At 39.7% G+C, this 23,462-nt stretch overlaps 1 protein-coding gene across 1 annotated transcript in view; it reads left to right on the top strand.

Moving 5' to 3' along the window:
- Nucleotides 1-23,462, top strand: part of ADCY7 (adenylate cyclase 7) — a 2,777,509-nt gene that overhangs the window by 462,476 nt on the left and 2,291,571 nt on the right. The window lies entirely within an intron of this gene.

Genomic DNA, 23,462 nt, shown 5'->3' with positions numbered 1-23,462 from the left:
CGCTTTCACGTAGGTTAACTACGCTTCTTCAGATACAATTAGAAGTAAAAAATGCATATCTTTTATACAAAATTTGGCAGGCAAACCAAACAATAATACAAGCAATAAATCAATTAGCAAACTTATTAAGCAATCAAGCTCTTAAAGTGATTGAATTCTCAAAATATTGGAGTTCCTAACCCACTGAAGGCACTCCAAACATGACACATATCCAATGTGCTTAATATTTAAATATTAAAAATAATTTTAAATCATTCAGTCTCCAATGATTATTATAGAACTGCACATTAATTGAAGCGTAATTCTAAAAAGTTTCTACGGTTTATATTTGCAATGCACAAGATAGTTAAATAGTGCTGGCGAGTGAACAATGCATTTCCGTATGTCAGTTTAAAACAAAATGCTATTGCCTTTGCTTATTTCTAAATCAGTTGAAAACTGCTACAGTTCTGTAACGTAGTAGAACGCATCTATTAATTCATCATAATTCTTTTAAAATTAATTTAAAATTAATTTAATTTAAATTTAACATAATTTAAAAAACATTAAAAAACATTAAAAAACATTCCAGTAGCGTAGTTTTGATTATTCCTTGTAGTGCATAGTAACAGTATGACATGCGCAACTAAAATAACAGTATATCATGCGCTGCTATTGTGATACAAAAAATCTTAAATAAATAGATAAAATATACAAAGATTATAGGAAGGTGTCTAATAAAGAACTAGTAGAGTAAAATAACAAAACTGAAAGTTTCATAAAAAAACAACAATAGAAGTCACCGTGGGAACAAGAAACGCATTATTTCAGCAAATGACAGATGGAGCAAACTGTCATATATGGTCATGTCACCCAATGGTCAAAAAACTTAAAATTTAAAATTTTGTACTATTTTTATTAATATTAAATTATAAAAACATTATTTAAACAATACAAATGTATATAGAAAAGTGGAACAAAATTATATTAACTTTTGAAGACAGATTGCAATTAATAAAAATGGTCTTATTGCCAAAAAGACTATATGTAGCATTAGCAATGCAGTTAATTCCTGAAAGATGCATTCTTAAAGAAATAAACTCATGTTTAATAACATTTTTATGGTATCCCCAAAAAATAGAGTAGCTCTAACTCATCACATTAGACCCTGGAAGCAAGGAGGATTGAACTTCCCAGAAATAGAAACATTTATAAAAGCATCTATGCTTAAAACTACAATAGACTGGATCAACTGGAAAGAATTAACGGCTATATTAACAAATGAATTATGTTAAAAAATTTTTAATAGTAGACAAATCAAATAAACCCTGGTACATACTATGCGTAAGTATACAATATAATGTAACAAAGCCTTCTAAAACAACACTGATTAATCATTACATCAATTCCTTTAGGAAACCTATCAATGCAAACATAGATCTAAAACTTTGGTTTGACCTTTTAACCCCATTTACCATCACTAAGAACTTTCCTCGCAAAATATAAAGGGAAACAATAACCTCTTGGGAACAAAATGGATTCTTATGCTGGTTTCAATGAGTAAATAAATTAAATGTTTTAGATATACATGTGATAAAAACTGCTTACAATATTCCAACACAGGACTGGTTAACCTTACTAAAGCATTCTAATGTGCACTCAAGATTTATACAGATTAATTAATAATTCCTCATTTAAAGATATTCCAAATCTAATACGTTTTCTGTATGAATTTATATATAATAGTTGTGAAAAGAAAATTTTCATTTCAAATCTATATAAGGAGTTAATAATATATAAAACAATTCCCAAACCATCATACTGACAGTTCTTAACAAAAGGTCAGTCATTGCAGTTAAAAGAAGAAATTAAAACTAGCATCTTAGTATCAGTTAATTACACCTCTTAACACATAGTTTGTTTGTCTTTTCGGCTTTTCCCGGTTAGGGGGTCGCCACAGCGGAACTCCGGTCTGCTAATGATTGGCAATAGATTTTTTATGGTGCTGAGTTGCCAGCCTGATGTCCAACCTTCAGCGAAGGCACGCCCATTCACGCATGTCTTTCAGAGGCCACTCTACCGTGGGGAGGACATGCAGACTCCACACAGAAGGCACTCCAGCCGTGAATCGAACAGGAGAACCTCTTGCTGTGAGGTAACAATGCTACCGCTGTACCACCGCATTCTACCTCTAACACATAGTACTGGAAAATATTCAACTGGAAATACTTACATAGAGCATTTTTAACACCAGATAGAATTAAAAAGATCAGTACTACTACAAATTTTTTTTTTGTGGAGGTGTGAAAAGTCAAATAAAACAGACTGGATTCATATTTTTTATGAATGAAATAAAATTAAATCATATTGGAATGGAATCAATCAATTTTTGCAAGATTTATTTAATGAATCCTTTACCTTAACTAAAGCATTGATTATACGAAATGTAAATGAAGGTCCCTACCTGAATAAGACAAATATGTATTTGTTATGGACAATACTTGCTATATCTAGGAAATGCGTAACCAGAAGGTGGAATTCAAATACACCCCAACCTTGGAAGAATTCTACACTTTACTGAAGACAACTGCATAGATGGAAATAAAAATCAGAGAACTACGAACTATCCCAGGCCATTGGAAAATAATCCTTGGAAGAAAGTTATATCTTTGTTGGACACTCTGCAATAATCAATATTGTATCTCTGATAACTGATCTGTTAATTCTATATTTAATAACATACAGTGTATATAACTGAAAGTCAGGCTGTTGCAAATATTGTATATAGGTTAAAATGATATTTAAAATATTATGTAAATGTTATTTTAATTAAAAATAAAAACATTTGAGGAAAAAAAAAGAATCACAGGAAATATTTTAAAACAACATTGCAGGACAGTCTCACATTAAAACAGAAAACATCTAAACTAATCTTACTAAATTCCTGTCTATCTCCAAGAGAAATCACTGTAATATATTTCTTACTTACACAGCAAAGCAAATACAAGTATTGAATGGATGTTTTCAGATCCAAGATAAGATACAAAATGCACAGACTCACTCTCTGAGATAGTTCTTAAATTACTAGCAAACATTACTACTGGGTTAGCTAGATGGCATCACTATTTGATACCTGCCTCTGGTTCCCAGACTAAACAGATACCAACATAATTTAACATTTCTCTGAAAAATATTTAAATTTCAGAAGTTGCCTATAACTGGAAGTTGTAAAACTGTTAAAAACTTTTACATTTGAAACCTGCAATTATTTCTGTTTCCAGACAATAGAAAGAGCTCTTGGGTCTAGACATTTTGTCTTCTTGCTAAAATTGTGAGATAACACAGTCATAAACAATTTCAGCTTATTTTCTTGAAGGTTTGCAAGTTAACTCTGTATTTTCCAGCATTTACTATCAAAACATACATTTGCATAGGCATGCAGTTTATACACATTTCTGCTCTTTTCCAGCAGGGTGCACTGTGGTTACATTCTTGAAGCTCAGTACAGAACATGCAGTTCTCAACACACACTTTTGCACCAGTAATTTAATATACACATAACATTGTCTTACATTTGTAAGACAAGCATACAAATCATATTACTAATCACAAAGGACATAGAATTTTTTACAAAATTCCAGCTAGCTGGGCTGGCAGCCTTCATAATAATTATGACAACAATCAATATTTCTATATGTACTTGACGCTTTAAACACCAGCTGACTTGCAAACTGTTGCATGGTATCAGATGAAACTTGTATGCTGTTGAAGAAAACTGTCTTTGATATTTGCACTGTAAATTACATATCTTGAGCGATATGTGGTGTTCTTTGTATTGCTAATTACAAAATTAAGCATATGCTTTCATGGGTAACCTTTTGAAATATCAGGATCTGCTAGAGTGAGTCACAAAATATGGTGATTAAATGGCCGAACGAATGGACTTATATACACCAAGTCTGAGATGCCATTTCTTGGAATATTCTTTTGTCTGAGGTATGGTGATCTTGGAATTAGTTCATAGGTTCATACATTCATAGTTGTTTACTAGGCTAATGACCACAAGAGCCTTTTTAAAGCCTAGCCATGCATCCCAAATCTCAGACAAGTTCCAATACCCTTGATAAGTGTAAGCTGGGACTTAGGAGATGAAACATTTACAAGCTAGGGCCTGGGAAATGATCCATTAGAGACATAGGTGCCAAACCAGTGATACATTTCCTGTTCCTCATCCAATTGTCCAAGTTGCACTTAAATTGGGTTAGGGAGGAACTCTGCTTTACATGGATGGGGAGCCTGTTCCAGAGACTGGGTAATCTCTGGGATACATACCTGTCTCTCCAGCAGGTCCTATTTATATCACAGGCAAGGTTCAAGTCCTTAGAATGAGTAATTCTGTTGCTGTTTGTTTTGCGGATAGACAGGAGGTCCATCATCCAACATGTCAAGGCTAGATTACTATGTATTACTATGTATGTCATGCATAGATCTCCACTCGAAAGCCTGTAGGAGGCAGAATACAGGGATGCAGCCTTGAGGCAGTCTGCAGAGGACATTTTATTCTAGCCCTGTATTTTAGTCAGGAACCTCTGTGGACGTTCTGATTATTGGATATGCCTGGTTAGGTACATACGAAAGGGGGCATTGTACTCCCTGATAGGTCTGATGAATGCTGAATACTGAATAACAGTGACTTCCTTGGACTTAGATGGCATACCTTTGTTTATAAGTTGCACAACACAGAATGATTTCCCCACTACTATTGACATGTCAAGGCTAGATTACTATCTTTGTGTGTCCCTAAGTCCCTGATTACTAGGTCAACTCTAAGGGGTCTGTTGTCAAGATGATAGTTACTAGAGGTGGATGACTTCCCAAAAGATACTATTATGTATTTCTTGGCATTTAGTTTTAGTCAATGGCTCTGACACCAGTTGTTTGTCTGCGTCAGCCTCTCCTGGAGAACATTTGTGTTAATGTGGGATTCAATAAAAGGTCTTAATTTGCAATCATCAGCCTTGACTTCAGAGGAGTAAATGCCAAAAAGGATCAGTCCCCCAATTCTAACTTCCTGGGTTCTGTCTGTGAGCCAGTTGGCTTTCCACCGGGTGACATACAAGTTTATACCTAAACTCTTGAGTTTGTCTGCAGTGGCTGAGTGGGGAATTACGCCAAATCCTTTGGCCAGGTCAAAGTAGATAGTGTGAACCATTTTGCCCTCATCCATTGCTTTGGTGACCTTCTCAAAGAAGCCCACCAGGTTGAGTAGGTATGATCTGGCCTTGAAGAAACCAAACTGGGTTTTGTCCAGCGTCTGGAGGTTTACTATATCACTACTGATCACCTCCATGATAATTCTTTCCACAGCTTTACATATACGACTAGTGAGACTTATGGGTTCGTAGTTTCCAAGGTCTGCAGATGGCCCACCTTCGTGCAGAGGGATGACTGTTGCTGTTCTCTATTCATGAAGCACGAAGCCTGTTTGGAGCCTATAGTTAAATTAGCAAGTCCAGAGGCCCTGATACGTCATGTTTCATGCTATTTATAAGGCATCCTGGGATATTGTCTGGGCCCACTGATGCAGTGTTCTTGGCCTTAGAAAGAGCATTAAAGACCTTTTCCCTAGTGATAGCAGGGGTAGTTATATTTGATGTATTTTCTGAGGGAAGTTTGGGGGGGTAAAGTTGGAGCTATATTTTTTGGCCAGTAGGTTTGCTATATCTTCTGGCTCAGTATAGATGGCTCCATTCACAATGAGCTCTGCACACAACTGTGTATTGCCTTTGAGGTTGTGGACATAGCTAAAGAATACTTTGTGGTTGTCCTTGGCCTGGGAGGTAAAATTCACCTAAAATTTGGCTTTGGTGGACTTTATTTGTCCTCTGAGATGTTAGTTTAGTTTGAAAGTGCTTTTTTCATGCTGGGTGCTGCACCTCCTAATTTTTGCCATGATTTTCTTCCTTCTGTTATACAGCCTATTGATTTTGTGATTCCACCATGGTGGACTTTTTTTTGTTAGTTCTGTACTTCTTCCTGGTGGGTATAGCTGCCTCTTCACAGCTATTAACATGCTTGTACAGGGTTTATGTGAACAGTTCTGCATAGGGAACAGTGTTCTCACGGTTTATAGGGACTTGGAATTTTGTCAGGTTATCACCTAATAGCAGGAGGTTAGCCTTAATGTAATTCCTGAATATTCCAGGTTTAGTTGGGGGTCCAGGTTTTATTTTTACTTCAGAGGAGACCATTTTGTAGTCTGACCTTACCAGAGACAGACATTACAGTTGGGGGTGTGCAGCACTCTCCCATATTAGTGAGGGCCTGATCCAGTATGGCTACACCCCTGGTTGGTGTATTGAGTATCTAGTTCAGGGAGTTTGTGTTTACAAAATCCAGGAATCTCTGTGCCTGTACATTTGGTGTTGTATAGGATTCCGAGTTAATAGTGGGGTAATTTGTCACCCATGAAATGGTATTATGAATGGTTAGTGTTTCTAATAAGTTTAAATAATGTGGTATGGGTTTCCTTAGTAATAGAGGGGGTTATAGCTGGCAAGGAAATGATATTGGATTTTGCTTATGGTGATCTGAACATGGAGCAGCTCAAGCGCATTGTTCTGTTTGACCAGCCTTGAGGTATATTTATTTTTGATGTATATAGAGACATCTCCACCTTTAATCCCTATGTGTGTAGTAGCTGGTCTAAATTGTGTGGAAGGCATTATAACCTTGCACAGCTGGTGTGCTCTTCACAGCTTTAAACCATATCGCAGTGACTGCACAGGCATCAGCATTCTCTAGGATGAAGAGAGCTTCTAGGAGTGGAATTTTTTGTTTAGACTCTTAGCATTGACCCGTAATACCTTTAGATTTTCTTGGTTTTGATTTGCTATCTTGGAAGTATTTTCAAATTGGCATTGCCTAAAAAGGCACTATGGGGAAGACAATGTTTTAGCTAATATTCGAAAGCCTAGAGGGGAGAAATGCAGACCATCCCTGGCAAAGCAGTGTGGTCTGTTGACCATCACCTTCCATGGTGACAAATATTGCACCCCCTTAGAATGACACAGAAATTAAGCCAATTATTAAAGTCAATCATCTTTTGTTCATATGTAGCTTCATCCTTGGAGAAGGTAAAATGCTGCTCAGTGTTAGGCTTGTACCAGCCTGAGACACATATTCTGAGAGCTCCATGATGTCTCTCTTCGTATAGTCTTGGGGGGTATGTCTCAGGTCATTTACTCCCACATAGACTATGACTGAGTCATACTGGTACTTGTGCTCCAATGTCTAGAGTGTGTGCATAATGTGCGCATGCTAGTCCCTGATAAGCAACTGACCATAACTTTCTCCTTACAGAGCCTGGTGAGAGGGACATCAGTGTGTCTCATGATGGAGTCTCCAATGACTGGAATGTTGGATTGTGCAGTGGCTTGCCTTTTCTTAGAGGTAGAGGCTCCATGAGATGTGGCTCTGTGTGTTGATGTGGATGTTGCTGAGAAAAAGTGCATTTGGGTCTGCTGAGGGTATTTGTTATGTATACTTCATCTAGGAGGTCTTTGTGGTTTAGGAAGGTTACATTTAAGTTCCTCAGCATATGTGGGTCTATATGTCTGCTTTGAATTGGATGTGATCGATGCAGCGTGTGTACTACTGACAACCTTATTGACATTAGGAATACTTTTATATGACACCTTTGCCTCCCATGACATTGTGTAAATACATCTCTCACATGCCATATCAGTTTGTTTGAGAATTAACCGGTTGTCAGTAAACATGAGGCAATTTCTACATTGCCTCAGGATGCCCATATTCACCAAGTTGGTAATAGCGATAGTGGGAAAGTTCATATCCATGGCAACAGACCCTTTTTTATTGATTAGACAGTTGGAGTGAGAATATCTAGCAGTGTTAGGAGTATTTAGTTTGCAACTCTGGGGGCAGTGGTTGCCACTTCAAACTAGTCGTCCTGTATGCAATTAGGTTCTGGAGAAATTTCAGTTGTACTTTTACAGGAAAACTATCACTCAAGGTGTCTGAGTCTGTACAGGGCACAGCCATAAACTTGAGGGGAAACTAAGACCCTGAAAATTTAAGGATGAAGTATTTAAACAGATATCTTGAAGTTAGCAACAAGTCAAGCACTACTTACTGAAAACAGAGTTAGCTTGTCAAGAATGATGAAAAAAGGGGAGTCTCATCAATGGCTGCTGTTTGGCTACTTCTAGTGCTGGTCTCAGCACAGCTTCAGTCTGTTGGGGATACATTGCTCCTTTGCTTCTTCTCTCACCAGAAACAAAACATTAGCAGCAGTACCAAGATAAGAAGCAGGCCACAGCCTGTTTGGTGATCCACAGTATGGTTTCAGATGATGCAAGGGGTCTGTAGGCTAGCTGATGCCTTTTTCTGGTAAATGCCTTGAGTAGCAACCAGACCAATCAGGAACATTAAGCACAGACACTCACTATCCAACCAGACACAATTTTGAATCAGTACACTATGCTCCTTCTGTCACCAGGAGAAGAATATAAGCACAAATTTGAAGCTGTCACATGTGAAACAGTTATTAGACATTCTGGTGATCAGCAGTCTTCAGGAAAAAATGTCCATGTGCTCTTTTTCTCACCAGGAGTAAATGGAAGCACTAGTCCCATGATGACTACTGAGAGACAGTGTGGGTTCTTCAATAACTGGTCTTGGAATAGATGTTTAAAGTTAAGTTGAAAAAATGTGTTAATAATATAAGCACTGTAGTGTACACTAAGCAGTTAGATATAAAAACGGGTGTATCTAAAGTTTCAGCTAAGCGGAGAGCCACTAATTTTTAAAGAGAAAATAGATTGAAAGGGAGTGGGCACTTTTGTTTTCTGACTCTATGGAATACAGTGGGATGGCCAGTAAATTTAAGTAGTTGAAGGGGACTGATTTCACAAAAATAATAATTTTGTGCTTACTCACAACAGCCAGTGAAAAGGGACAGGGAAGGAGATATGTGGTCAAGTTAACATAAGGGACAGGCAACTCAAAAAACAGTTGTGTTTAAGAACATAACAGCAACAGGGTTGGAAAGTGAGAAAAACTTCTGTGTGACTCACAAGGGATGCCACTGTGTGGTCTCTTTCCAAGTTTTAATATGCAATTCAAAGCAGAATACAAGTAAAACACAGTGTGAAGAAAAGGCTCATCCAGACTCTGCTACACTTTGCTGTGAAGGAAAGGTTAGTTTGCTGTTATTTTTTGTATTTCTGTATTGCCTTTCTATATTTTGAATACTGTAGTTTGTTTTCTTTACCTTGTGTTTTGCTTGCATTCTGTTTTAACAGCATATTAAAACTTCAAAAGAGACCACAGCTCTCTCTGTTCTGAGTCAGGCAGAATTTTTCCCTCCCTCCCACCCATTTGAAAGTTGTCTTGTTTAACAAATACCACTGTCTTTCTAGTTGCCGCCTCTTATGTTAATCTGACCATATATCTCATTTCTCTCTACTTTCACTGGCTTATGTGAGTAATCACAAAACCATCACTTTGAAATCCCACCCTTCAATTATTTAAATTTATTGGCCATCCTACAGTATTTCATAGTACCAAAATACAAAAGTAACCACCCCTTTCAGTCCATCTTGCTGTTTTAAAAATAGTAACTCTCCACTAAACCTTAACTTTTAAACAGGTAAAACTCAAGTTACCTACTTTCATATCTAACTTCTCTAGTGCACACTGCAGAGTGCATTCTTTTCAATCTTACCTTTAAGCATCCCTGTTACTAGCACTTTCTCTAATACCTAAAAGATCATCTCGACTTGACTCCAAGTAGACTTTTCTCTATCTGTTAAACCTAGCACTTGCTCCTACAGTACTTTTTACCTTGATACGGCACTCATATAGATAGCACCCCAAAAGGCAAACCCCATTTCTCGGATTTTCACCATTTCCCCGGAATCTCTTTGAACTTTTTTGTCTAGTCCTTCTAGCATAATTGTTTTCCCCCGAAGTCTGTAGTCAAGGTGCACCATTTTCCCTTAAGTAGAAAAAAAAAGGCCTTAATGCTAGCTGGTGATAATAATATTGAGGCAATGTTACAATTGCCTCATGTGCAGCAAGATGTTTGAAAGACTTTGGTTCAACAGATATTAAAGTCATCTAGGGAAAACCAAGCTATCCTTTTATTTTTGCCATGTGCCATGAAGAGTTCTCACCAGCTACATCCTTTGGAGAGTCAGTTGAAATACAAGCACAGTCTTTGACTTTATGTTGCTAGTCTTGACATCTACAAGAACAAAATTCCTCCTCCCACAAAACACAAATACATGCGAGAGATGCAACTGAAGAATGTAGATATCTGAGTGTTTTGTTTTTGTAATGTAGAAAAAAGCCTTGTGGGATATTTTTTATGTTTTGAAATTTGAAGTAATTATTTTTATGAAAACCGAGAAATTTGCCTTTTTAAGGCATGAATGATTTATGATTAAACATATGATCTCTGTAACACATTAAAATGTGACTGTGTCTGCTTGAAATGGTGGTAGCAGAAGTGGATATAAAATATCATGGCATGATAGCTTCAGTACTTAAATACTTCAGTTAATAAACACATTATACAAAACTGTAAAGCAAAACAAAAAATAAAAAGCAATCGGAAATATAAAATGAGTGTATTTAATATATTTCTCATTTCCCTATGTTTCTACTCCTCCATTCCAGAGAAGCAGAATAAAATATTTTTCCTTTTGCAGTTATCTTTTCATATTTAAAATAATTAACTCAGTTTCTTTTCTACTTCATCTTGGATCTTGTAAAAACAAATCTCTATACCTTCCTTAACACATGTAAGAAAAAACACAAATTACTAAGTCAGTTATTTCAGTAGTTTCATAAACTGTCAATATTAGATTAAATTTAGTGAACATCTCACATTTTAGAACAGTTGAACTAATAACTATAATTTTTCCCAGTTCTTTCACCGTCTTAAAATGTGTGGGAGTTTTCTCTGTTCCACATAAGTTACATTTTCTTTCTTCTGTACTTTGAGTTTCCCCAGCGTCCTGATGATGTTACCCCCATTAGAAGATATTTCCTAAAAGGTAGGCCAGCATTCCATCAATGACCCAGTCAAAAACAGAATAATTTTCTTTTGCCTTTGTCTGTTTCTGGTTTGTTTCCCTTCTGCTGCTAAGCATGAGGGTCAGGTTTAAAGGGAAGAGAGCTTAATATTGTGAGCAAACAGACTTTTGTAAAAAGTACCCCTAGTACTGATTAAAGGCTTGAACTTGGGCTCTTTCAGCCATTAGAGGTGAACGTCATCACCTCTCTGGCGATATGCCTGTCTTGGGCCCTACCCTCAATGAGCATGCAGTGGGACACTAGAAGGCCAAATTTTGCCTCTATGGACTATGTCACCTGTCCTCTGTGACCCCACTCATCCCATATTCAAGTGAACACTGTTGTGCATTCTAGAATTTTGAAAATGCAACAGCTGTACTTGTTGACACAGAACTCTGTCCCTCATAGCCCATTCATTCCTGTCTCTCCTTTGTCTGCTTCTCCAGTTTGAGGGCTGTTAATGCAACTCCGGTTGCCTGAGTCACAGGTAGGGCTTTTTTTCCTCTATGCTATAGAACTGATAAAAACAAAATACAAATAGTAAGGCCTAGCACTGTTCTGATTGTTTGATTGTCTGAACTTATGCTTTCCTTATCTTGCATGAACAGAAGACTGGCAGAAGACCAACCTTAAATACAAGAGCACATAGCAAAGAGAAGGGAGGTAGCTGAGGTGGTGAGTGGACTTTACTTGTTCATGCCTCTGCAGTTTGGGTGATCCAGTCATAGCGATATTTTTCTAAGTGCCTAAGATATACAGAATCATTTTATTTATTGAAACTTCTTGACCAAACTAGTTTAGTGGATTTTCTCGTCATGCTGGTATGTTGTGGAGTCTCAAAATTACCTTTATTTGCAGAGGGAGGGGGTAGGTTTCCAAAACAGTTGGATAAGTATTCAAAATATCTTTTTACAGAGTTAATGCTTATGGATTCCTGTTCAGGAATGGATACTTATAGTAAACCAACATTCTGTTCTTGTTCTTGGTGGCACCAATGGTCTAGGACAAGTGGCAGGTAAGAATGTAAGTTGCTGTGAGGACAGTATTTATGTGATAGAAGTTATTCTTGCTTAACCTGTGCACACAGGTAGTATTATAATCTGGATGATTGAACCAATTTGCCCCAATCAGGCTTCACACCCAAAGGGAGCTCTTCTCTTCACCATCACTGCACAATTAGAGTTAGACGCTTTATTAACTCTCTGATATGATTTATCTATCAAAAAGTCTGCAGATGCTGTTCCTTATGCTGTCCATGAGACTTGCCTGGGCCACAAGTCTGCAGAAAAACACAAGCGATTTTTTTCGCTTGTAGTCCTGCAACAGACATAGCTATAATTCCTGTTAATGGAATGGACTTCATTTCCCTACTTACCTTGCACTTAGTTAAAATTAATTTTTGCAGTTTCCTCAACTTTTGTGTCAGTGTGCCTAAAGGACAGAAGTTGGTGGTTTGTGGTCATTCTTTACTTTATGCCTGTTAGTGGGAGACAGAGCTACATTATGACTGTGTGTAGTGCAGCAGCCTTTATCTCTCAATAACAAGTGCATGGAGCTATTCTGGTGGCATAGAGGGATAAAGCCCTGTCTGAGGCCCAACTGACCCTGATTGAATTTGTGGCTTGGGCGACTGATGGAGCAGCAGAGAAGGGATGGGTATGCCTGCCATAGATGGAGTGGTACTCATTGATATGCTTCCTAAGGGAAGGAGTGGTCCAAAAAGGGGAGTTGGCCTCAGAAATCAGTGAGCATTGGGGTGGGTGGGAGAAGCATGTGAGTAGACATAAACAACAGCACCCCCCCCCCAGATGGAAGCACAGATGAGATGAGCTTCTGGATTCCCATGGAATCCATGACTGGCCCCAGCAAAACCAGAGTAAGTCGGGGGGGGTAGGAAAGTAGTTGGTACACCCAACATGGATGTCAGTCACTGGAGGTGGGTCTGAGCCAGTAATGGTGAGATCCAAGAGAAAATAAAGATAAATAAATTAATAAAGTGTGTGCCTATCATGATGAGTGTGTGCGCTGTGTGACAAACATTTAGCAAATCGGGATCTAAGGTGACCATGTATATTAGAATTGCAGCATTGCTCCAGTAAGACACCATGCAAAGAATCATGGCACTTTTGCTTCATGTGGAAAGTTATGAGTATTTTCTTTTCCATTGCGAGAAGTAAAAAATATAACATCCACAAACCGCAAAACAGCACTGTAGATAATAAATATTGCAAACAAATGGCGTGATAAATTGATTGTTTTTTGCCTAATTTCTCCATCACATTTTTCTTCAGTACACTAGTCTGTATGTGGTGTTCCATAGATGTATAATTTTGCACTTCCCTACTGCATTTGGTTTCATTGCTAGAAGCCCTGATAAATGCATAAATTGCTTTGGTTACTCTCTGAAGGCTGTGCAGGAACTGTGTGAAATACAGTTTATTGCAGCCAGAATGCCAAAGAGAAATCTAGAGAACTGAAGTGTGATTATGATTTATCATTTAACAATGGAAATCACACTGATGTTAACTGTGAGGGTTAACACGGAAATGCTAGAAATGTTTGCAATTTTCTTTTGTATTTCCATGTTGCATTCCAGTAGTGTCAGAAACCAGCAGGGAAATAGCTTATAAGCGATCTCCTAACAGCAGGATGGACTTGTTCTTCACTTCTCTCACTCTGTCTCTATCTTTAGGGTCCAATGTTTAGACAGTTAAAGTCATAGCTCTCAACCTATCAGGGACAAATCCAGAGAAAAATCAGGGACACTTTTAAAATATTACTACTATCAACTTGACAGAATAAGAGAAGGTGAATTAATTTGCATATTTTGAAGTTAAGTCTACAACCCTTAATTATTGCCACTGTCTACTAAGTTTAATTCACCACCTTTCCTCCAAACATTATCCATTTTAGGAGGGATTAAGAGGGACAGAGCTAAAATTTGAGTCAAAATCAGGCATAGTTGAGAGGTATGTGATTTTTTAAAAATTTTTCAGCTTGCCTTTGCACCACAGCACGTGGTGTAAAATCTGCCGGACAGTACCACTAACCTTTAGAGAACATGTTTCCCTTTGGAGGAGAATTCCATTTTTAAAAACGATTGTTTTTGCTACACTGACATCATTGAGGACAATAGTAAACTTTAACCTTAGTGGTGGTGTTGTAGTAAAATTGTGTTGTCCCCAGAGACTTTAATGGGCGCATTACTGTGTATGCACCAAGGTATCATATTAAATAATAACTCTGTTTGGGGGTGTAGTTTAATAAAAACTGTATGAAGCCTTTCATTAAAGTACAGATAAGTGAAAAATGCATTGCACTTGACTCATCCAATGCCGCGATGCATTTGCTAACATCAGAAAATCTCTTTAAGAATCTAGATGCGCCACACTTTGTTTTAACTGTGTGCCATTGTAGTTAACGGAGAGCAAACAAAATAGCAAGATGTGAGGAAGGGGGAAGGGTACTACACTAAGGTATACAAGTTGGTGAAAATCATTCCTCCTCCTCCCCATTTTTGTAATCAGGCGTTTGGAATAACAATAGAGATTTTATGATCAAATAGAGAAAATAAATGAAGTTAAATCATCTAACCTGGGAATATAATTTTAGAGGCAGTTAGGATGCATAAAATATATATTTTGCAGAAGTTCTTAGGTGCTGTATGAAATACATGCATTGTTTTCCAGAACTACGGTGTCATTTGTAGATGTGAACACATTTTACAGATTGTCTCATGATCAAAAGCAAGTACAAATGCAGTAATTCAGTAATATGAAATGTACAGCATAATTTAAAATGTTGGAAACTTAAAAAGTCTTTTGAGGTCTTTTGAATACATGTACAAAGAAAATGTAAAAAGTATATACGTCTCAAATATGAGTTGGGGTACATTTAGAGTTTGTAGTCATGAAAGGTGTTTGATCTCTAGGTGAGTAAAGTGTGCTGTAAAGTCACTTACATGGGAGTTTGAGTATGGAAAGTGTTGTGATACACACTTGTTATTTTATCTGAGTGCAGTTACTGCATAGGGGGAATCATCTTTACCCGAAGGTGCAGCATTCTCAAAGCTGATTGTATCGATGAAAGAATACTGAGAGCGGTGCTATTTTTGTGAGTGAATAGGACTTAAAAAAAAAAAAAAAAAAGAATTGCAAAAATACAAGTCTTTGGTCATAAGTAAAGCCTCCTCAGCTTGAAATAGAACAGCATGACTGACCTGTGCATCCTTAAGATCTTTGCTGGCCGTGGCTTAGATTCAGGCAGTGGACCAAGGGTGATTGGAGTACCAGTTAACCTAGCAAAGGACGTGGGGCATACAGACAGCTGTCAGAGTGACAGAAGGAAAGAGAGACCTAAAAGATGTAAGATGTTTGCCCTCTTTCTTTAAATAATTATTGTTACTAGTGTGCTGGTCATGTAGTGTGTTTTTTTGTGTGTGATGAGGGGGGATTCAGAAGACTGTGACACAGGTTAAATCAAGTCTAAAATTGGTTAATAACTACAAAAATAAGGACATCATGCATAGGAGTAAATCAGGTCTGAAAATTGATGCATACCTCCAAAAATAGAGACATCATGAGCAGGGGTAAATCGGGCCTGAAAATTGGTTCATACCACCAAGGAGACATCCTGTACAGGAGTAAATTGGGACTGAAAATTGGTTTGTACCTCTAAAAATAGAGACATAATGCTCAGGAGTAAATCAGGCTTAAAAAAGGAACATTCATCCAAGATAGGGACATTTGAATGGTTTGGTTGCCAGGCTGCTACAGGTCTCCAGCTTTGGAGACTGTGAGTAGAGATGTTCAAGAATATCCAAGTGGGTGGCGTGGTGGGAGGAGTTGTATAAGAAAACAAACCCTTGAAGTGGTGGGAAGAGAGGAAGATGTACATGGAATTCACAGGCTGCATGTTTCCTCTTGTAGCAAAGGCAAGCTGACATTAATGCAAAGAGAAGAATCACAGGTAAGGGATATGCCAGTGGAATGGTTAGAAGTCTTAACATAGTGCTGACATGCTACTGGACCGGGCCTAGCAAACCAGTAATTCTATAAGAAAAACTGGTATAATTATAAAAGATGCAAGTGAAAGTGAAAAGGTTGAGGTGAAACAGAATAAAGCCAGAAGTAGACTAAATAGCCAATAAAGTCAGAGACAAAAATGGAAAAATGCAAGGTTATTATTAACTGCAGAGTAACCATCCTATCAGCATGTTTTTGGGGGTGGCAAGAAATGGAGTACCAGGAAAACCCATGTGAACATGTGGAGAACATAGAAACTACACACAGTGAGAGAAGCAATACAGCGTAATAGCATAAATTGCTGCCCCATAGCCTAACCTGAAACAATCTTAAAGTCAGGAGGCCATGAGGTATAGACTGCAGGGGGGCAGAGCTGGGGGTGACCCACAAAATGGTTCAAATTGGGCCCTGCAGTTGCTAAGGGTGGCCTTGCATACAGGTGTCACCTGGGTTTACATTGCAGCACTCCTTTTATAATGAAGTAACGGTGCCAGATTTTCTTGACTTTTGTCTGATGGAAGTACTTAGATATGCATCTCTTCTTGTATAATACTGGTGCAAAATTTTATTTGGTCATGCCTTTTATTTCACTGAACATTTTTTGGTCAGATTTGCTTGTGTGTCTTTTGAGGGATGCTCATTGCTGCATTTCGTACCAAGTTTCCTTTCCTGTAATGGCATTTTTAGCCTACCGCCTCCTTTTTTCCTCTTTCATTCACTGTGTCTTGACACCCCCCCCCCCAGTCTCACATATTTACTCACCTCGTACAGACCGACACTTACCACTACGTCTTCAGAAAAATTTCCCAAACACTCTTTCTGCCAGCAAATCTGGTGTCAGAGCTAATTTTTGAGTTCCATATGCATTTTGTGGAATTTTCTCCCCTCTCAGCAAAAGCAACATCACCTTGCTAAGACTCAAAATTAAGTTATAATCAGATCTATTCAGTTAAAGCCATTGTGAATGCTGTGGATTGCCTTAGATGTTCATTGTGTTTCACTGTTGCAGTCATCATTGCAGTCATCACTATAGGGTTCTTCCTGCCGGCAGGCAGCCCTCGGTCGGCCAGAATCCCAAAGTCTGGGTCTGGCGTCGGCTGTGTACTCACCCTCCCTGATGTCAGAGCGCCAGGGGTACAAAGCTCCCAGCCGACGCCATGTTCTCCAGTCTTTCTTGCTGCAGTTCACAAGTGCCGGTCGGCTGTCTCCTGTTATTTTTGGTGCTTCATACCAAAGACATTCTTCTTTTCAAAGCTAAGTACCCCATTGGGGAAACTTTTTTCTTGCTCCAGACCGATGTCAGAAAAAGTTAATAATTGTATTTCATGTGGGAAGCAAATACCTCATAAGGATTTTCACTCTTACTGTATTCCTTGTCTAGGCCCTGACCACAATGTAGCTAGTTGTCAGTTTTGTGCTAGATTTAATCAACATACTATTAAACGGAGATACGATTTTGCCTTTCTTTACTTTGGGAGGCGATTTAATTATAACATGTCGTCGGACACGCTTCTGACTACCGGAGTTCATAAAAGGCACAAGGATAGGATAGGCCTCCGAAGTCCAAATCAGATGACAGTTTACAATCGGAGCCAGCTGCTGGTTCGGCCATCATCAGTGAGGTGCTTTTGCAGCCCCTGTCGGCCATTACAGAACCGCTTGCTGAAACGGACTCCCACAAGGAGCCAACTAGGCCTTCGAATACTCCAGGTGCAGGACCTTCGGATAATGCTCCCTCGGATGGGTCCAGAGATGCTGTGCAGGTACCGGCTTCTGAGGGGGTTTTCAGGCCTACGCAGCTTCAGGTAAAGACAAAGGCAAAGACTCCTTCTAAAACAAAGACTCAAGCCCAGGCCTCCTCTGATCTGGGACCTAAATCTCAAAAACAAATGCTTAAAATGGCGGAGGACTTGTTAACTATGATTAGGGGTTCACATCCCCCTCCTGACAAAAGGCCAAGACAGAAATTGGATTATGAATCCTCTGATCAGGCATCTATCTCTTCAGTGTCTTCCTCTGAACAGGATTATACATTCCCTCCTTATGAGGATGCTGATGCTGAGGAATCCATCCCTTCAGCTTCTCCTCCTGAGGATTATTCTTTTGGGGAAACTTTACATGACATGAGGGAACATTTTCACTGGGAAGGGCAGGAGTACTCTGAATCTAAGAGAAGGCTTAGGGATTTCCTCCTTTTTCCCCAACACAGACCCCTGGCTATTCCTCCTATTTTGGATATTGTGGATGATGTCTTTTCTGAGGCTAATTTAACTCCTGACTCCTTTCCTCCAACCCCTGCTAAGCCTGATAGATATTAGAGTCCCTGACTCCCACCAGTTTCTTTACAAAAATCCTACTGCTGATCCAGAAACCATTTCTCAGCATCCTAAGGGTGTTAAGGCTGCCACTGCTAAGAACCCTATTCAGTCAGATAAGGATTCTAGAGCTTTGGAGAGGTGGGGCAAAAAAGTGTACACCTCTGCTACTTTATCTATTAGGGCTTTAAATTGTCAATTTCATATGTTGAAATATCAGCAATACCTTTTGTCTGTTATGAAACAAAAAAATGAGTACCATTTCTGCATGTGCAGAAAATAAAGAATTACATTATTTGATGCATGCTACCGAGCAGGTGGGAAAACATACCTTACACTGTGGTTTTGATGCTTTGGAGGCCTCTTGCAGGGCGGCTGCCACTGGCACGGTCATTAGAAGGCATGCTTGGTTAAAGGAAAAAAATTTGCCTGATCAAGTGAAAGCAAAGTTACTGGATGCTCCTGTTCAACATAATGTTTTGTCTGGGTCTAAGGCTGAAGAGGTTATAAAGAAAATGGAGGATAAGGCAAAATCCATGCAAATGGTTAATGATTTCTTACAAGTTCAGCCTCCTAGATTTAGCAGAAATTGGCCAGCTAAAAATTGGTCCTTTCCCAGCTCGGACAGGCCTCAGAGGGGTAGATATAGGTGCCCCAGAGGGAGGGCCCAAGCACAGACCTCTTATAGACCTAGACATTGGAGTGCTTCCACCCCCAGGGGTGGAGAAGATAGGTATCAACCTTACAGGAAACAGGCTCAATGACTCCTCCTACATGGCTCCAGGAACCTCTCTCCTGGAAGCTCCTCTGGGACAAGTGGGTTTTGGATGTAGTTTTAAGAGGTTACAAATTCCACTTTCACACCTTACCAAACCAAACGGATGGCCAGACCTACCAAAAACTCAATGGGCAGAGGCATTAAAACAGGTGAGGTCCCTCATGGCTATGAGGGCCATAGAACTGGTTCCAAATTCAGAGACGGGACAAGGCTTTTATTCAAGACTCTTTCTAGTTCCCAGAAAGCAAAATACTTGGAGATCCATCATGGATCTGTCAGTCTTAAATACTTTCCTGGATATACCAAAGTTCAAGATGCTTGCTCTGCAGCAGCTTCTGCCAATGTTGAGCAAAAATGCATGGATGGTGACATTGGATTTAAAGGAGGCTTACCTACACATTCCTATCAGACAGGAGTGCAGAAGATACCTCAGGTTCAAGGCAGGCTCGAAACATTACCAATTCTCTGTGCTGCCCTTTGGCTTGTCTACTGTGCCCAGGGTCTTTACCAAGTGCCTGGCACCAGTAGTAGCTTACTGCAGACTCAAGGGAATTCAAATTTACCCTTATCTGGACGACTGCCTTATTCAAGCAGACAGCAAGGACATTTTACTCCAGCACCTGGAATTTGTTCAGAATCTACTCAAGTACCTGGGATTCACTGTGAACGTAAAAAGTCAAATTTGACACCCACTCAACAGATAACTTTCCTGGGTGCTCTTTTAAACACAACAACCCAGATGGCATTCCTGACATCAGAAAAACAACTACAGCTGGCTTCAACTTTCAAAAGCCTGGCGTTGATGTCTCAGCTAACTGCAAGGAAATTCCTGCAGGCTTTGGGTTACATGGCTTCCTGCATCCTACTCATACCATATGCAAGACTGCATATGAGGAAGATACAATGGTACCTAAAAAGCGTATGGTCCCAGCATTGTCACAGTCTGGAAACAGTGATTGCTGTCTTGCCTTGCCTGCAAAAGGAATTTCATTGGTGGGCCATGGCGTGTCTTCAAAACAAAGGGAAAGCCTTCAGTCTACCTCCAGCCTACCAAGTGATAACCACGGATGCCTCGGATTATGCATGGGGAGCCCACTTGCAGGGGAAAGGCCTGCAAGGTTTTTGGACAGAGGATCAGAAGCATCTACATATCAATTTAAAAGAGATGTTAGCTGTGCAGAATGCCCTCTTGGCTTTCAGGGATCTTTTACAGCCAGGGCAGCTACTGATATGGACAGACAACACCACAGTAATGTGGTACATAAATAAGCAAGGGGGTTCTCACTCCTACCCCCTTTGCAGACTAGCCAGGACTCTATGGAACACAGCACTAGCTTGCAAAGTGGACCTACAAGCTCAATTCCTGCCAGGGAAACAAAACACTCTGGCAGACAGCCTGAGCAGGAACCTGTCAAACCCACATGAGTGGATGCTAGACACCCAAATATTCAAGATGATTACAGAAGCCTGGGGCTGCCCGGACATAGATCTATTTGCATCTCCCCACAACTACCAGTTACAGACTTTTTGCACAAGCTAGCATGGAAAGTGGATGCTCTCTCATTCATTTGGAGGAACCTCTCGGGGTATGCCTTTCCACCACTACCTCTTCTACCAAGGGTGTTATTAAAAATAAAACAGGACAAACCAAAGCTGATCTTACTAGCCCCAAATTGGCCTCAACAATTTTGGTACTCAACATTGATAAATCTATCCCAGGAACCTCCTTGGATTCTACCTACCTCAGATTCCAAATCTTTTGTCTCAACACCACTGCCAGGTCCTGCACTCTCATATCAAAACTCTCAGCCTGGCAGCCTGGCATATTCAGGGCCTGTGATTAATCCTACACTTTCCAAACAGGTCATGGATGTTATCTTAGAAGCCAGAATGCCTAGCACTAGGAAATCTTATGAAGGTAAATAGAAGAGATTTTGCACCTGGATGCATGCTCAGGAATCAGATCCTCACATTCCAAATATTCCATTGATTCTACATTACCTAACAGATATGTTGCATAAGGGTTTATCTTTTTCCTCCATAAAAATACATGCCTCAGCTATCTCTGCACATTATAATACAGACCCTCCAATTTTTTTACATCCACTTCTGAAACAATATCTCAGAGGAGCAAAGAATTTAAGGCCCTCTAAGACACCACCCATTTCTTCCTGGGACCTCAATTATGTCCTGGAAAAACTTACTCTGCCTCCTTTTGAGCCTGCTGCCACATCTGATATAAAGTATTTATCATGGAAGACTGTTAACCTACTGGCTTTAACTTCAGCCAGGAGAGTCTCGGAGTTGCAAGCGCTCATGGCTGTGGAACCTTACATTATTTTTCATCAAGACAGGGTTTCTTTGAGGACTAACCCTACTTTCATGCCTAAAGTAGTTTCTAAAGTGGCTTTAAACCAAACTATTCACCTGCCAACCTTTTTCCCTAATCCACAAAATAAGGGGGAGAGGATCTTGCATTCTTTGGACGTGCACAGGCAGCTTCGCTTTTACCTGGACAGAACCAAGGATATCAGGAAAACAAAACAACCGTTTGTTTCTTATGCAGCAAATTCCCAAGGCAAAGCTATTTCAAAACAGACCATTTCTAAATGGATTGCTCATGGATTCAGATTTTGTTCATAGGTTTATACTAGGCTATCTGCCCTAAGGCATTTATAAAAATACTGTGCCCATTAGTTTGTTGTGCCTCTGTCCAGCAGTGACACAGAGATGATTCTCCCATCCACAGGTCTAGATTTCTCTTGAACAGAGTCAACGAGGTGCTCTGCCTCACATGGACCGGGATTTTATTCCACAGCATAGGGAGTCTCTGAGTGATAAATCTATCCCTCCAGCACATCCTATTTATATCCGTGCTCTAGTGGTTTTGGTGGATTTGGATTTTTGAGGTGGAGCATGTCCATTAATTCCGGGTTGGACATGGCCTTGTATGTCAGGCACATGTCACCTCTGAGCAGACTGAATAGAGCTGGAGTTTCTTCAATCTGGCAGCATATGACAGATTTTATCCTTTTGGTGAGGAACTTTTGGGGTCTCTCCAATTGCTGCAGATGTCGGGTGAGATACATCCCATCATTGGTCTGATAAGTGAAGAGTACAGGGAACAATGACCTCACTAGATCTGGATGTGAATCCTTCATGATCAGGTGGGCAATGTAGAAGGTCTTTCTAACCACTTTAGCAATGTGAGTGTCAAAGAAAGGCCACTGTCAACCTGGGTCCCCAGGTCCCTGATAACCTCTTCTGTGCTTAGTGGATTGCCACCTATATGGTAGCTTGGGGTTACCTTGTTTTCCCGAAGGGTATGACTATACATTTTTGGCGCCATGGCTCTGGCACCAGCTATCTGTTTCCGTGAGTCCCTTCTGAAGGATATCCGTGTCCGATGCACTTTCCACTATGGCACCCAGTTTGCAGTCATCTGCAAACTTTGTCACCATGCTGGCCTGTACTTCTGAGAATTAGATGCCAAACAATAGGACACCACTTGTGAGAGTCTGACACAGCGCCAGCAACTCTAACCCTGTGGGTTCTGTCCTTAAGCCAGTTTGCAACCCATCTTGTGACATATGGGTTTACATTTAAGCTGGTAGTTTTTCTACAAATACAGTGGGGTATTGTGTGTCGAAAAGCTTTGCAAAGGTAGGCTGTGGACTGACTGCCTTTCATCAATCATGGCCTTTGCCTTGGTGAAGAGAAGAAGAAGTTCAAAAGTTCCAAAGGCAAGATCCAACAAAGCAAAACTGGAAACGGTCCAATGTCTGCAAGTCCCTATATCTTTGTTTATGAGCTCCATTATGATCCTCTCCATAGCTTTGCAGACTAGACTTGTTAAGCTTATGGGGCGCAATTACCAGGGTCCGTCTCCTGTGGTAAGGCTGAGGTGGTAAGGCTGAGGTTAAACAGCTGCCTTATGTGCGGGGTTAATTCCTCATTTGAGATGTCCGGGAGGCTACACTCGGCTGGGATAGTTATCTCTCCTTTAGGGTGAAGTTTGCACTGAACCTGTCTGCCAGTATGTTGGCAATGTCTGTGGGTTCAGTGATTTTTGTATCATTTTGGACTAATTCTGAGCATATCTGGGAGTTTCCACCCAGGTTCCTAACATAGCTGAAAAAGGCCTTATGATTGTCCTTTGAATCCATGGCAATTTTTCTCTCAAAATTGGCTTTAGTTGATTTTATGAGTGCTCGTAATTTTTTACTAATAATGATCAGGGGTGACTTCCTTTATGGATTTTGT

The sequence above is a fragment of the Protopterus annectens genome, chromosome 8.part1, assembly GCF_019279795.1.
Source record: "Protopterus annectens isolate FY-2018-M chromosome 8.part1, PAN1.0, whole genome shotgun sequence".
NCBI lineage: Eukaryota > Metazoa > Chordata > Ceratodontiformes > Protopteridae > Protopterus > Protopterus annectens.
The sequence above is the reverse complement of the archived record's forward strand: the minus strand, read 5'-3'. Positions and strand labels throughout refer to the sequence as shown.